Source organism: Anas acuta, chromosome 3 (assembly GCF_963932015.1).
Source record: "Anas acuta chromosome 3, bAnaAcu1.1, whole genome shotgun sequence".
NCBI classification, from domain to species: Eukaryota; Metazoa; Chordata; class Aves; order Anseriformes; family Anatidae; genus Anas; species Anas acuta.
The window spans coordinates 100,521,258-100,536,404 of record NC_088981.1 but is presented as its reverse complement, the minus strand read 5'-3'; positions in this window follow the sequence as shown (position 1 = coordinate 100,536,404).

Here is a 15,147-nt window from a genome sequence, read left to right as displayed (position 1 = left end):
GCAACCATAGTCAATCCACTTGCCTTGCTTTCACTGCTCCATCATACACTGTTTTACAGTTTGTTCTTTCTGTCACCAAACATAATACATGGTGAACAGATGTGATTTTGGAGAACTCTGCCAAATCTGCATTGTACTTCTGTTATGTAAATTACTTTTTTTTTTCCTATGATGGAGACAGCCCAAGCTCTTCACTAGAGATCATTAAACTTTTGGCTTTGGAAATTTCTGGACCTCATCCAACTTTGTTTTCTATATATTTCACTGGTGTTGGGGAGGATAAGATTCTTTCATTTTCTCTCTTTCTCTGGAAGCTACTTTTCCATTAAAAAAATGATAATCCATTTCCTCTCTTAGCATGCCCCAAGCTACAGTTGGAAGAAACATATTGTGTTTTGACCCATGTATCTGCTTTTGTACATCAAGAGTTCATTGTGCATTGAATGTGTGAGATCCACCTTTGCCTTATAATACTTTGTACCTGCTAGTTGACATATGACACAAAGAAAGCTTCCTTCAGAGGATGTCTCCATACCGAGTACTTGCTAAGAAAGCTCTCTGAGTTAAATGACTCAGTGAAAACGTTTTTATCACCTTGGATGTAACTGCAGTAATCAAGAAACTTTGTAAATGTATTTAATGCCATTCCTGGAGGTGATAAAGCTTTATCAACTACAACATTTATTTTCCAATACACAACATCCCATACTAAAGAGTCTTGTTGATCTTCTAACGAAGCAATGTTTCTCTTGCATGAGCAGGCAGCTGAAATGACTGGGTGACAATGTCAGCATACAAAAGACTCTATTTTGAGTCTAGTTTGGAAAAAAAAAATTATAGCCTTTAAGATTCACTCTTAAATCAAAGTATCTCAGTTCTTATCCTTATAAAACTAGATGAACATTTATTTCATTTTACTGTCAATTCCAAAAATACATGGGTAAATCCGGAGAAACTGTCAATGACATGGTCTTATTTAAAATAAAAGAGCTGTATGAGCATAAAACTGTATAACAGAGAAGTCAAGACTAATGATGTTGTGCAAGAATATCAATAGCATAACTGAGATCAGAATCTGGATCTTCTGTGTTTTCAATTCTCTTTATTTCTTATTTCATAAGGTTTTATAGACTGGATTCTCAGATGGCATAAATCTGGATTGATTTCTGCCTGGCATCAGATCTAATAGATCCTGCTGTGTGTGTCTAGCTGTCTCATTCTCTGCTATGGAACTATCATGTCAAGCACGTGTAGTACCCATTTGCTTGAAATGGAGCACGATTTACAGCTAAGATGTAGAGATAACAGACTTGAGAATAATGTGTTCTGCACAGCAGAGAGTGTGTATTTATGAGGTCAAATCCTGTCATTCTTTTGATCTAAACAGTGCTTAACTATTGCATTAGACTCCAAGATCAGGTTTATGTTATGCAGGAGAGCTTAGGATGGAAATTCTCGAATTAACTCCAGCATGGTGCTCAGCACCAATGTATCATAGATAGGTAGGTAAAGCAGGTAACCAATCTGCAGAAAACTGTGTGCATCATGCTTCATAACACAGCATGCCAGCACCCAGAGGTGTTCTGTTTGTGAACCCCCCTCCTTCTCTGTTTCACTAAGAAACTCTCACAGTAGGAAGAAGAGCTGTGTATGCAGCTAGTTTACAATCTATTGTAGTTTTTCCCTTAAATGGCCAAAATTGTCACAAGCAAGTTTATGAAAAACAGAGTAAAATCTCTACTGACCTCAGAATCCAAAAGCAGGCTTAAAACATGTTCTCTTTATCATACACTGAAGCCCAAAAAGTCCTGCAGATTACAACACAAATGTATGCTAAACAAGGAATCTGGTTGTCTCTGCTTTGACTTTTTGTCCACAAAACCCAATACAAAATTCCATGGAGAAATGGATGAACATTCATCAGGATTGTAAACACTTTAGGCTTCATAATGTAAGTTACTGCATATTTCCATAAGGGTTAGTGCAACAAAACCCCACCTTCAAGAGTGTGATATTCATAATCAAGTCTAGATTTTGCTGCCTGGCCTAGCTCTGAATTGACCAAGATTTTCCAGCGTGCTCAGTTAAAATGGGAAGCCATCATCCATAGGCTCATTTACAGAGCATAGGCTTCTTGCATATAAGCTGTTCCCCAGTGGAACAGGTTTCTTTTGGAACCATATGCCATTCATAATTTAGAGCTGCCTTGAAGCTGTTCTAACTTGCACCAGGCCTTGATCAGTCATAGCTAGGTGAATCTGGGAGCAGCAGAAACTGTTGTATTTGCAAATCCAATCAAAGGAACAAACTAAAGGATATTACAGCCCTTTGGTTTCCATAGTGCAGACAGCATAGCTCTTGGGCTTGTGCCCAGTACTTTATATGGGAAAAATGGGTAAACTGTTCCTCACAGACAAAACCTCTCTTACAATAATTCATCTGTTACTGTGCTTCTAAATTATTCATTTTTTTGATTGATGAAAATATGCTAATTAAGAAATTGCTGTTAAAAAGGTATAAATATATTTCATTGCCTAAAGTAATTAGAATAAGTAATTACTTAAACATTATGATTTAAAATTAAATTTCTTTGATAGCAAGCTGAATGAGGAAAAGACACCTAATGGGCCCCGTCTAAACTGCTCAGCTTAATGGCAATTCTTTTTCTATTGTTTACATAAAATATACACATGCTTGGCATTGAAATTAGTGAATTTGAAGACTATCTTTTGCTTTCTTCGTTCATCTTTGTTTTGATCTTGTAAGAAATGGAAAACACTGGACATAAGTCAAGCAAGCAATTAGACACATGCTTGCCTTCTAGCTTCACAGTAGAATATTCACTCCTTCCATGGCTATATTTACAATTTGTTTCCATGCTTTGCTGAACCATGGCCATATAGTACAGGAAATTCTCAGCTGCTCATAACAATGAATTTTTCTCATTCCTCCCAAGAATCAACAAAAAAAAACTTCAGAATTTGTCAGGATCTTTTCCTCCAGACAGCCATATACATGTATGTAGCATTTTATATGTGAGATCTTGACAAGTCCAGACAAAGCATTCAATCTTATCCTCTGCAAGGTGTGGCAACAGCTCTGGTGCTCTGGTTAAAGTCTCTCTTTCTCTTTTTTTTTTTATTTTTTCTTTCTCCCCCCCCCCATCATCTACTTCCTAAGAAAACTAATGCTGCCGTATAAACACAGACTCCCACACTTTCATCCTCTCTTCTAGTTTAAATGCTTTTATCAGCTCTGGCATTCCCTATCACTGATAACATCATTCACAATGGCTAAGTCTTTCAAGCTCATAGACTTTGTCTAAGTACTCCCACTGTGGTGTAGATAGAAATTTCCTGCTGTTAGGTTTGTCTGGTGAGCAGATGAGAGACTTCCCATGAAAAACAAGGGAAGCAGAAATAGTAGGGGAGAAATGAGAAGGAGATATGGATCATTTCTAGTTCAGGCATGGAAAAAAAAAAAGAAAAAAAAATACAAAAAAAAGTAATCAAAACCAAGAGAAGTTCTCTCATTAGTTCCACTGTTCAGTACTAGCTTCTTTACCACTAGTTCTGTATTTTCCATAGGGATACTGTAAATTTTCTGTCAAACTCACTCTTTCAACTTTTCAAGCTGAGAGAATATGACTTCCACGAATAAAAAATACTATGCAAAAGTCAAAAACAGTATCACTTTTGCCACTTGTATAGTTGCCTACTTGTGTTTTAGAATAGGGCCAATGCTACAGAATGCATAGTCAAGTACCAGAATGAAGAAACCAGGGTCATAAAAGTCAGAAACAGCTTGAGTCAGCTGAAGAGCAGCAGAAAACAGGAAGGTTTTTGCAGGATTTTTCAGCTGTGACCCGTGGCTATGTTATCCTGCAAGGGGAAGGCTAGGACAGAGGAAGCAGAAAAAGTTTTCCTTGACTCTCAGCAGATGGCTTTTGAAATACAATCCTGTAGGGAGTAGAGGGGCCCCAAAGAAGACCTTGGGTAAGGAAAAAGGAATGATTGATGCCATGAACTTACTTTGGAGGAAGAAATCCTGGAGGAAATAGAACTTGTGGCTAGAGTTTTACATTTAGTTATACAAAGTTAATGTATCACCTTATGCTCTTCCTCTTCATGGATTAGCATTCCACAGATTTTGGACATCATCAGAACTATTGCCAGGGGTCAGGGGTGGAGGGCTGAGTAATGCTGGGTATCTAATGTGGCTGTTCTGAAGTTCTAATTTATGCACCAGTAAACAAAGAGAGAACGTGCTTCCAAAGGACACATCCAACTACCCTTACACTAATAGCTTAATCCTTGTCTTCTTAGGTATCCTGATTTACATCCAGGATGCAATTAACTTCCTTCATTTTCTTGAAAGAGTACCTTAGTTCTTAAATTAGATGCTGAAAGTAAGAGGACTGAATACCTTTAAAATGGTGCAGTGGACACAGGGAATCTGTTAAGATCAGAGCCAAAGTTGGTGGGTCTGCAGATCTCGAATGCTCCTGTGACTTGAACGTGAAAACATCACGAATATACAACATAAAGAGTCTTCCCGGCTGAGGGTGCATCTACATTAGTGTATTGGAATAGAGGTAAGTGGCCTACTCTTCTTCAGCCCCATCCCTTCAGCTCTCATTGCAGGGCCCAATTGGAGTACACATCCTGGATTCCTCTTGGTTAAAGCCAAGGTGGAGGATGTCTGCCAAGAATTTGCCTAGTGCAATGCAGCCACTAGTGGACATTTGACAGGATCAAACTGCAGCAGGAATAAATAAAGCAGACTGAAATTACATCTCCCAAAAAATATAGTGTCAATGTTAGGTCCTCATCATCAGCTTTTCCAGATCCACCCCTGTAGCCCACTACTAGCAGGTAATATAAACATATCCTGAGAGTTAAGGCTCACTCAGTAAGTAAATGAAATGACATAGCAAGTCTGAGACTCAGAGACATTGCAACAGAATTTTCATGCTCCGTCGCTGGCTTTGGGCAGTCACATCCCACCGACCCACCACAAACTATCCCTGACTTAGCTGCTTGCTCCCTATTAAAAAGACCCATCATGACTTCTCACATAATTATTCTCTTAAGATTATTTCTGCAGCGCTTGGTGTAAACAACATTCATAAGTTTGCATCTGTTGATTTGTGGCATCAGAGTCTGATTTTCTCAAGTAACTCAATGAAGTTTTGCCAGCCCTAGGATGTCAGCACAAATGAAAAACCTGAATAGACACATTTGTCAATCAAATTAGGTGTCCAAGATGAAATGAGTGAATAAATGAAAGGCATTTTTCTAGTGAGCAGCTGCCCTCATTACTAAAGATCCTGTTAAGATTAAAGCTGTGCTGCCAGCTTCTTTTTTCAGTTACAGAAAATAGAAATAAAAATAATACTAAGAAAATAAAATTTTACATACGATAATTGAAAATATTTTATATGAATCAAATACTTTAAAAACATTGTTTTGCTTGACCTGAACTGAAATATTTGCCTTGAGTATGAGAATGAGGTATTGGATTTTAAAAAATCCAATAAAGTGAAATAAAGTCTAAATAAATAATAATAAGCATGTTTTCAAATACAAAAACAAACAAACAAACAAAAAAACAACTCTGATTTTATCACACTTTTTCTTTCTTTCTTTTTTTTTTTTTTTTATTCAGTTCACATTTAAGCAACTGAAGAAGAAGAAGAAAGCTTTCTGAAACAGCTTGACCTAGACGAGCCCAGAGGGCTCACTGAAAATGGTGCCAATCCAGAACCTAGACACAAAGTATTTGAACAGTGTTGTTTCTGTGAATGCACTTGCTTCAAAGTGATGGCATCTGCTGAGCTTAAAGATTATGTTTAAAGGTAAAATGGTAAAATGCTCTTGCAGTGTAAACATTTCTCATTTCAATGAGGACTCAAATGAGAAAGAAATTCATGAGGGCAGAACAGGACAGAGCAGGTGAAATTTTCAAGGACAGCTATAAAGCCAACAACAGCAATACCCATGTAGCTAATGAGGAAACACACCTAAATGATGGATGACATGTCTTTCCATCCTGGCTTGCTATGAACCTTACAGAAAGCTGACCTTGCTCTGAAGAGATGATAGCAAGAAGAAATATATTTGTCCTCTTTTAAATGTAACAGTGAGCACAGAAAATTCCTGTTAAACATTAATGAGGGCTGGATTTTTAGCATGAGTTAATTGGTGGTTTAATAATGTTATAAACAAAATTGTTCTAATATATGTCTAGTACTGCATTTTAAGTTGCTACAGATAATGACTGCAGGGTGACAAAAGGCAATATATGTGTACTTACCTAGTTCATCTAAAACACCTAAATTTTTATTGCAGACATTCCTCGGTATGCAGTATTCCTGCATCTTTTTTATGCATAGATACCTTCACTTACATGTATTTACATTTCAGAAAGAGATTACATGTTAACGAGGCACCAGAAGAGATTATTCTCTGACCACAGAAAGTACCAAGAAATACCGTTGTGATTAAGGGCTGTATTCTTTCACAAAAATGAACCAGAAGCTGTTACCTGCCTGGAAATCCTTGGTCATGGCACAGCACAGCATGGGACCACCGCTCTCACAGCGCTAATGACAGCCAGGGATCTGTTAGCTCCCCTCATTTACCTGGTAAATCAGTGCCTGCACTAGTCACTGTGCTTTCATGCTCATTTTTCACTCTGAGAAATTTCACCTGGTCTTTCAGGGCCAACTTTAAGCTTCAGATCCAACATTCTGTATGCAGGAAGACGGGAGCCCATTTAAATTAAGTTCAATTGCTTATGAAGCTGTTCAGAAATACCTCACTATGATACCTGCTCGGTCTGCTTTCTGCCTGTGCATGTGGTTCTCTTTCATCTTAACATTCATATTGCAAATTTGTTGAAGCAGAAGTTTTTCCTTTCATGTTCTCCCTCTTTACCATTTTCATTGATTTCATAATTTTTTACTTTTTTTTTTTTTTTTTCAGTGTAGCTGCTGTTATACCAGCCTAGCCCTGAAAACCTCTGTGGCATTAATGGCTTTGACTAAGAAGCAGAAAAAAACACTGTAATTTTCCTTAATCTTCCTTTGAATTTGGAGTCTGCTGAAACCTGAAGCTCAGGGCTTCAAGCTGAAAAAGAAATTCATAGTGTGTGGTATCAAAACTACTGGATCTCTCTAAGGTTCAGGACAATTTTTCAACATTTTGGGTGTAATTTACCTTTTAACACAGGCAATTTAAAACACAGCATTGGTTTGTGTCTTCCCAAGGACAATATTAAATAGATTTTGGAACCAGTAAAATGCTAATTAAAGATCATTACATAGAGTTATTTTTATATCTGGATAATTTATAGAAATTATGGAGACGTAGAATTATTAAATATCATGACATGGATATTTTGGTTTTAAATGAAGTACAGATAGAATTTACCTTAAAGAAAGTGGACTTGAAAATTATACTTTCAACTTAATTATTTAATTTCCTTTTGATAAGCTTCTATAATACATTAAAATCATTATATAATTTAGGTTTTGGGGAATCTCTGGAAGTTCAAACTCTTGCTCGAAACCAGAAAACTTCAAAGTTAGATGAAGAGAGCACTGACCTGTCAAATTTTAAAAGTCTAAAAGGGCAGAGACTGGACTGCCTCTCTGATCATTCTGTTCCCTTTTCATACATATCCAGTCGGAATTTCACTAATTTCAATGTGTGACCAAAGACTAAGGTCTTTTTGTTGTGCTCCTCAGAGAAGAATCTATCTTTGTCTACCTATGAAGAATTGATGTGGGTAATGACTTCTCCAGCACTGGGGAAGCTGGAACTGCTCTACCTGTCCTAGCAATAGTTTTAAGAGACATCAAAGTGGTCTGTGTCATGGATTTGGAGCTAACAGCCTTTGCTAACTGCCGGCTTTTTGGCTGTCATTCCTTCCAAAACCACTAAGCACTCACTATGTCAAAAGCTGTTGAATGGCTTTGAACATTTTCTACTGGAGCAGCTCTCTGAAAACCATATGACTAGAATTCCAGCCATTTTAAATAGAAAAGATCCTGACCAGTGATGTCCACACTGCCCCTTTTCACCCATCTCATAAGACATCAGCTTTATTTTTTTCTGGAAAAATAAATGAATAAATAAAAATAAAAGACAAGGTACTCGGTCCATCAGAATTACTGTAGATACAGAACAATTTGTCCCTTCTTATTTCTAAAAATAAAATAAACTGCCATATATTTTCTTCTAGAGAAGACAGTTACAAATATACTATATCCATTAGGTCGTGGCTGCTTTTGACTGCAAAAGCAAAACCATGTTCAAGTCAAACAAAATTCAGATAAAGCTGCAAACACAAAACATTCTAGGCTATGAATACCAAGGAAGCTACATTTTCAGACAAATGTTTTGGCTGCTTTCCTCCTCCACTGTCTTGAATTGCTTTTCCATTTCACTCTTGTTCACATTTGTAGCTCAATGTTTTAAAATAAATCATCTGGCATAATCATCTCACTTCTATTACCCTAGTGCCTTCATATTTTCTTCTCAGGAGACTTTTTCTTACTTCTTGCACAATGCCTTGTTCAGAAAATCACTGAGTATCTGATTCATACCATAAGATGCAAATATGTTGAACACTTAGCATGTGCTAAGCACTTTCCTGAATTGAATACAATGGAAACTGCCCTTGAAGCTGCCTTGCTCTCTTGAATGGGATGTGCATTGCACCTCTCAGTGCCTGTCACCCTGCTCACCTCAGTAGCATGAGGAAATAGAGCTTTGTCTCACCTTCATCCCTTGACACTTCAATGTTCCATGACTCAGCCTTGCAAGACAACGTGACTGCTGGTTATTACCAATGAGAAAGTTGCTTCTTTCTTGAAGTGATGGGTGAGGAAGGAATGATTTGTGTCTTCCACAGGGTGCATCTGCACTGCATAATTCACCACAGAGCAGAAACACCTTAGCTAGCTCTCAGCAGACTCATCTCAGCGTGAGCTCCATGCAGATTCATTTGCCTCTTTTATTGCATCTCTTCTTGTTTAAGGTTTAAAGCGTAATGAAAGATGAGCTGCATTTAGAAGCCCAACTTCAATTTCAGAGTCCTTTAAGAGTGTTTAGAATATTAAAATAAAGGTATTTCAAGAGTTCTGCGGGTTTTAATTTCTCGTTGTTTTTGAAGGTAACTAAGCTTTCAGCTTCAGGACATGAATTCTCTACTTTCTTCAAAGAGATACATTAAACCCAGGAAATATTTTGAATATCTGTATTTGAATTCACCACTTCTTATTCTAAAATGTATTAAAAGTCTTGGTAGCAAGCTGGAACTTGAACAAATGCCATGAGCAGTTACCACAACTCTTGATCACCAACTGTGCTTCAAGATCAGTTTTCTGTAAAAATAAGTCCATGACCTAAGCAACTAAGCAACATAGTCAGTGCAAGGACAAAAAAGCATCCACACAGCACAGTTCTTGGCAGACTTCTGGATATAAACTAATTAACAGTGTCCCACGAAGTTCTGGAGATAATTTGGGGAGAGCATGCTCTAAGGATTGCTTCCAATAGGCAGTTTGGATGTGGCTACCTGGGTTGGAGAGTTAAGAGAGTTTAGCTGTATAAACATGGGTTTGTGCTCAGGGACAGAGAATAGTCTCTGGTCCATTTTATTTACTAGCATAGACCTAGCTTTTAGGAAAACACCAAACTTGGCAATAATCTTTTTTTTTCTTTTTTAAATGTAGTTCCAATAAAACTCTTTTTCTCTCCACTGCATCATTATTTTTAACTGCAAAGCCGTTAAGCTGAACAGTATTTTAATAATGATTATCAAAACCAGGATTGCAAATAATAATAATAAATACATAAATTAAACACAAAACGAACCTTGAATTTTCTCATAAATCACCTCTATGACATGCTTAAGGAAATAAAAGTCACTATTCCCAGGAGAAGGAATGTATGGATTTTTTGTTAAATACTTTTTAAAACAACATATAATTAAAAACTGATATAGTGCAATTAATAAAAAGTTTAAGTCACATGGGTATAATAAGTAATTAAGAAACTTCCTAGCTTATACCTAAATACACGACTCTTGTATTTTCATGATGAAAAAATGGGCTTATTTAGAGGAAAATAAAATAAAATAAAAAAATCTTTGTATATATATATATATAAATATATATATATATTATATATATATATTATATTATATATATATATATAATATATATATATATTATATATATATAAATATATATATATATACAAATACATATATAGAGAGAGAAAAAAAAAACACACAAAACAAAGACAAAAAACAGAAAGACAGGTAGTTTTAACATGAGCTTCATGCACTCTCAGCATCTTGTGCTTTATCGCACGAAGCCTCACTGAAATTTCCTACACCTCTACGCCTCTGCTCCAGAGAGCTCTGCTAGCCTGGGTAGCAAATTATTTCTCCTCCTGTTCATCCTAGCAGAAAATTGTTTCTTCTTCTGTTATCACTATTGGACAGGGTAGGATGGAGGGGGAAAACTACACTTTACAGGATGAAAACTACATCTACCCTAGCAAATAAAGGAGGAAAAAACCCCAAGGCAAAAGTGGTAAGGGAAATTATCTTTTTCTACACACTCCAGAAAAGATTTACCTTGTCCATATTGCCTCCTTGGAGAAGTATCCTTATTTCAGGTCTGTCCATGACCTAGGAAAATGTGATCCACTGAGTTAAAAGCTTGTTTGTGACTAAGCTATTAAAAAAGCAGTGTGTAAAATTGTAGGCATCTGTGAGGTTCAAACCATGCTTTCCCTGGCCCTATGTAGTTTATTAATATGGATAAAATACCTCAATAGCAACGTGAGGACTTGACTATAAATCAGCTGTCTTTTCTGATGTCTTTCAGATGTGCACAGTCTGACCTTAAATGCAGCTGCTGAACTTTGGTGTCTGATTAGGACACACTTACTGCAGGGGCAGTAACTTAATCTGTAGGCAGAGGTTATCACCTGCAAGAGAATTGCTTATGCAGCCAGGAAGAAGTCAGAACTGGTGAGACAGGATGCCAACGTGGAGACTAAAATGATAAATTAAAAGAAATGGGAAGGAGGCAGTGGATGGTGAATATATGATCTGACAAAGATCATAACACTATAAATTATGTCAGATAAAGATATTGCTTGTTAGTTCAGTTTAGGATAATATACAAGGAAGCCTGTTCTGAATAAGAAGACACCATTTAGTTCTAGCATGATTTATGTGGTTAATTCTGTCATTCTGTCCTTTGAGCAATTTATATTAGGTTTCCAAAACTCTTTTGATTATCAGTTTAAAAACTTATTGTAAGTATTGAGGAAAGGATTACTAAGGGGGGATTTAAATGCATTTGAAATTTAGATTTGGAAAGGGCTTAAAGAAATCTTCTGAATCACAGTTAAAATGATGAAACTCTGCTCATTTTCTGGGACTAAACTGTTATTTCTTTTTATTTCTTAACATTAATTCTTAATCCATAAAGATAAAATGTTTGTGAAAGTTATTTTTAATGTTCTGATACATGTTGCAACAAAACATTTCAAATTTCACCGTAGCTCTTTAGCTAAAAGGATAACATTTTTTGAGATAACAAATAGAATTGTATCCCTTTAATCTCTTTGGTCTACAACTGTAATGTTTGGGAAAAATACTGTATATCCAAAAGTGAAACCACTTTGGACAGTGACCAGACAGGAGAATTATCACCCTAGTGCTTAGGGGAGAAAGAGCATTAAGAAAGCCACTCTTGATCTGTGTAAAGATCAATCAGGTCACAGATTTCAGTTACACACTTAAAGGAGCATGGAGGATGAGGAACAACATGGCATCCTGACAGCAAGACCATTAGCTTCTCCTTTCTTTTTATCAGAGGTGTTCAAAATAAGAGCACATCCCACTTCAACAAGGATAGGAAAGAAGTCCTTGAGCTTTCACAGAGGTGAGAGCAAGTTCCTGTGCAGGGGTAAATCAAATATTTTCCTGATGATCTCTGTTATTTGAACTCCTGGTTTTAGAAGTAAGAGAGGAATTTGTGCCCTGTACAAAGAGAGAAAACAAGGATGTCACTCATCCCTCAGGCAAATACCACCCCCAACCTGCAGGACACAGAGAGCCTGGAGACACTGCTCTCTGCACAAGGGAGATTACATAGCAGAAAAGTTGTGAATCCCTGCATTGTGATAAAGTAGCTGATAAAGTTAAATACAGAGCATACTTTATAACTTATCTAGTCTTGATGATATAACTAGTTATCTGTGGCTCTGTGGAGTCATTGGAGATCAGGTCACTCCATCCTATTGAGGACATTAGTCCAGTAAGGACTGCTATGAGAGGTGAAGACATGCTTTCCTTATTGAAGACCAAAGAACAGGGTATGCTATGGGAATTACCAAACAAACAGGAATACTTAAAATTAGACCTGAAAACCCACATTAAGGAAAAAAAAAATATTGGTTGCATGATTTTCAGAGATTATATGTACTGCAAGTCTTTCTGAGGGAAGAGCTCTGACAACAAATAATTAATCATAGAATCATAAAAAGGTTAGGATTGGGAAAGACCTATAAAGATCATCTAGTCCAACCCCCTGCCACAGGCAAGGATATATTTCAGGTAGCCCAAAGCCTCATCCAACCTGACTGAAGACTTCCAATGATGGGGCATTCACAACTTCTCTGGGTAGCCTGTTCTGGTGTACTAATGCCCTCACCATGAAAGATTCCTTCCTTATATCCAATCTAAATCTACCCTTTTCAGTTTTAAATCCTTGCCCTGTAGGCCCTGGTACTCTCTCCCAGTGTTCCATGTTTTTCATAAAACTTCTAAGAAGGATGCAGAAATAGCAACATGCACATTCTGTAATTCTCTGTTTATTACAGAGAGTTTTCCTATTAGGTACCTGAGTTTCTGGAGTCACACTGATAGGCTTTCTTTAAATGCTACCAGCTCAACCAGTGGTACCTGGCAGCAGACATGTTATGGAAGGAATAGCCACCAACACAGTTTAATTGGCCCAAGAGAATCTCCCCGGGGCAATTCTAGTGAGAAAACCCCAGTGTTTTTCTCTATCAGCCCCAAACAGATAACAGAGTTTATTTTAGCTGCTGTGATTGTAACATCACAGCTTGTTCTGTGCTTCAAATTTTACTTCAGTATAAGTAAACAGCCACAAACCACTGTAAGCCAATACCATACACACTAATCTAGAAAATATTAATTTAATGTTACATATGGGGAACTTCATCAGAAAAGAATGGCAGCCTCATTTTTAAAAAACCATTCTGCATATATCACTTTCAGTAAAATATATGTCTTGACTTATTATGACCATAGATTTTCCTTCTCCCTGTCAAAAATCAGGAAAGGTATTAATCCCTCAGCATTAGCCTTGTGTGAGTACATTTTTATTCAATCTGAACTTTCAAAGTGCAAATTTATGAAGCACTGCAATAACTCCTGAGGTCTAGATGTATGTCTGTATGCACACATAGATACAAAGAAACGCATGTGTCCATTTAGGTGAACGTGTTTTGTCTGTGCACAAGCATATCTCATATCTCCAATGCATACAACAGCACTGAGCAGAAGAATGAACTCAGTAATCTCATTTGAATGCTACAGTTTTTCCCTTACATAGGGATGTTGACATTTTCTACGGTTAAACAAAAAGTGATTATTTTTGGAAAATGATCACCAAAATTAGTATTCCTTGAGATGTTAGTTGTGGGTGCAGAATACTAGAACTAATTACATTTTATTTTTTTGACAGTTCAGAAGGCCCAGTTTAAATTATGATGATTTTCACAAACAATTGTTTTTATTTTTTTTTTATTATTTTTTTTTTTTTAAGATGAGAAAACCCTTTAATAACAATATCTGCTATGAATCTTCTGGCACCAGTTAAGCAACATCTAAAAAAAAGAGAGTGGGAGAAAAAAAAAAAAAAAAAAGCCTTGAGGACTTGTCTTTGAACAACTTCATACCCTCTGAGGTATGCTCTTGGAGCAAGCAGACAGTCTGGTCAGAAGGGTCACCACTGACATCCCACTTTCAATAGTATGAATCTAGACTGATTTTCACTGTACTACATGGGCTTGCTATCCAGTTCAGCTCTACTACCCTGAACGATGTCAAGTCTTACTCCACAGACTATCCATTTGAAATAAATGACATTGTGGAATAAAATATAATCTACTGTCTGTAGAGATGCTATAGTCTTAAGCCTGGGGAAAAAAAAAATATTAAAAAAATCTCATTTTGAAAAGTGTTACATGCATCCACAGACACCTAAATTCATGTCCTGTACACAGATATGTTGACACAACAGATATGTTGAAAGGAACATAAATGGAAATGCGACTTTGTTTGCCTTTTGGCACACAGAATTACTCCTCAGGGATGGAATATATGGAAAAGAACACTTCTACTATGTCCACGGTGTAATCGATTTGCATTTTTGGAGGCAGTTACAAATTCTTAAAATTAAAAAAATTCTTTTGAAAATCAGCCCCACAGACCTACTGTCCATACATTTAAAATCACTTCCTTCCTGTTTGTTTCAAGCCTGCTTTCCCTTAGCAGGTATGATGATCCATTGAGTAACTTGATATTAAAAAGATTGTCTGTTATCCATCAATCACCACATCCATCAGATTTAAGTTACTTTGTAGAAAAGAAAAATTGAATTTAAGCAGTGTCTCCTCGTGGTTTTGTTGTTGTTGTTTGTTTGTTTTTATGGGAGGTGGTCACACTTTGGTTCAAAACTATTCTATCCCCTAGAACAGTACCAGAAAACAGTGTTTCTTCTGTCAGCAGATTATCTAAAGAAAATGTGCAGCTTCTTCAAGGTTTGCCAAATTTTCAAGAAATTGCCCCATCATTGAAGAAAAGATGCTGAACAGAATGAAGCCCCTGTTCATTGGACCAAAAATAAAAATAAGTAAATAAATAAATAAAAGGATTTAAGAGATTTAAGACAAGGAAATACTATTTGATCACCTCATGTCAGCCTACAAGGTAACAAGACAGGATTTATTCCCTTAGAGGAAAATAACTTGCTCGATTAAAGTGACTTTTTGATCCTGTGCTGTACCAGTTCCTCCATGGCATTCT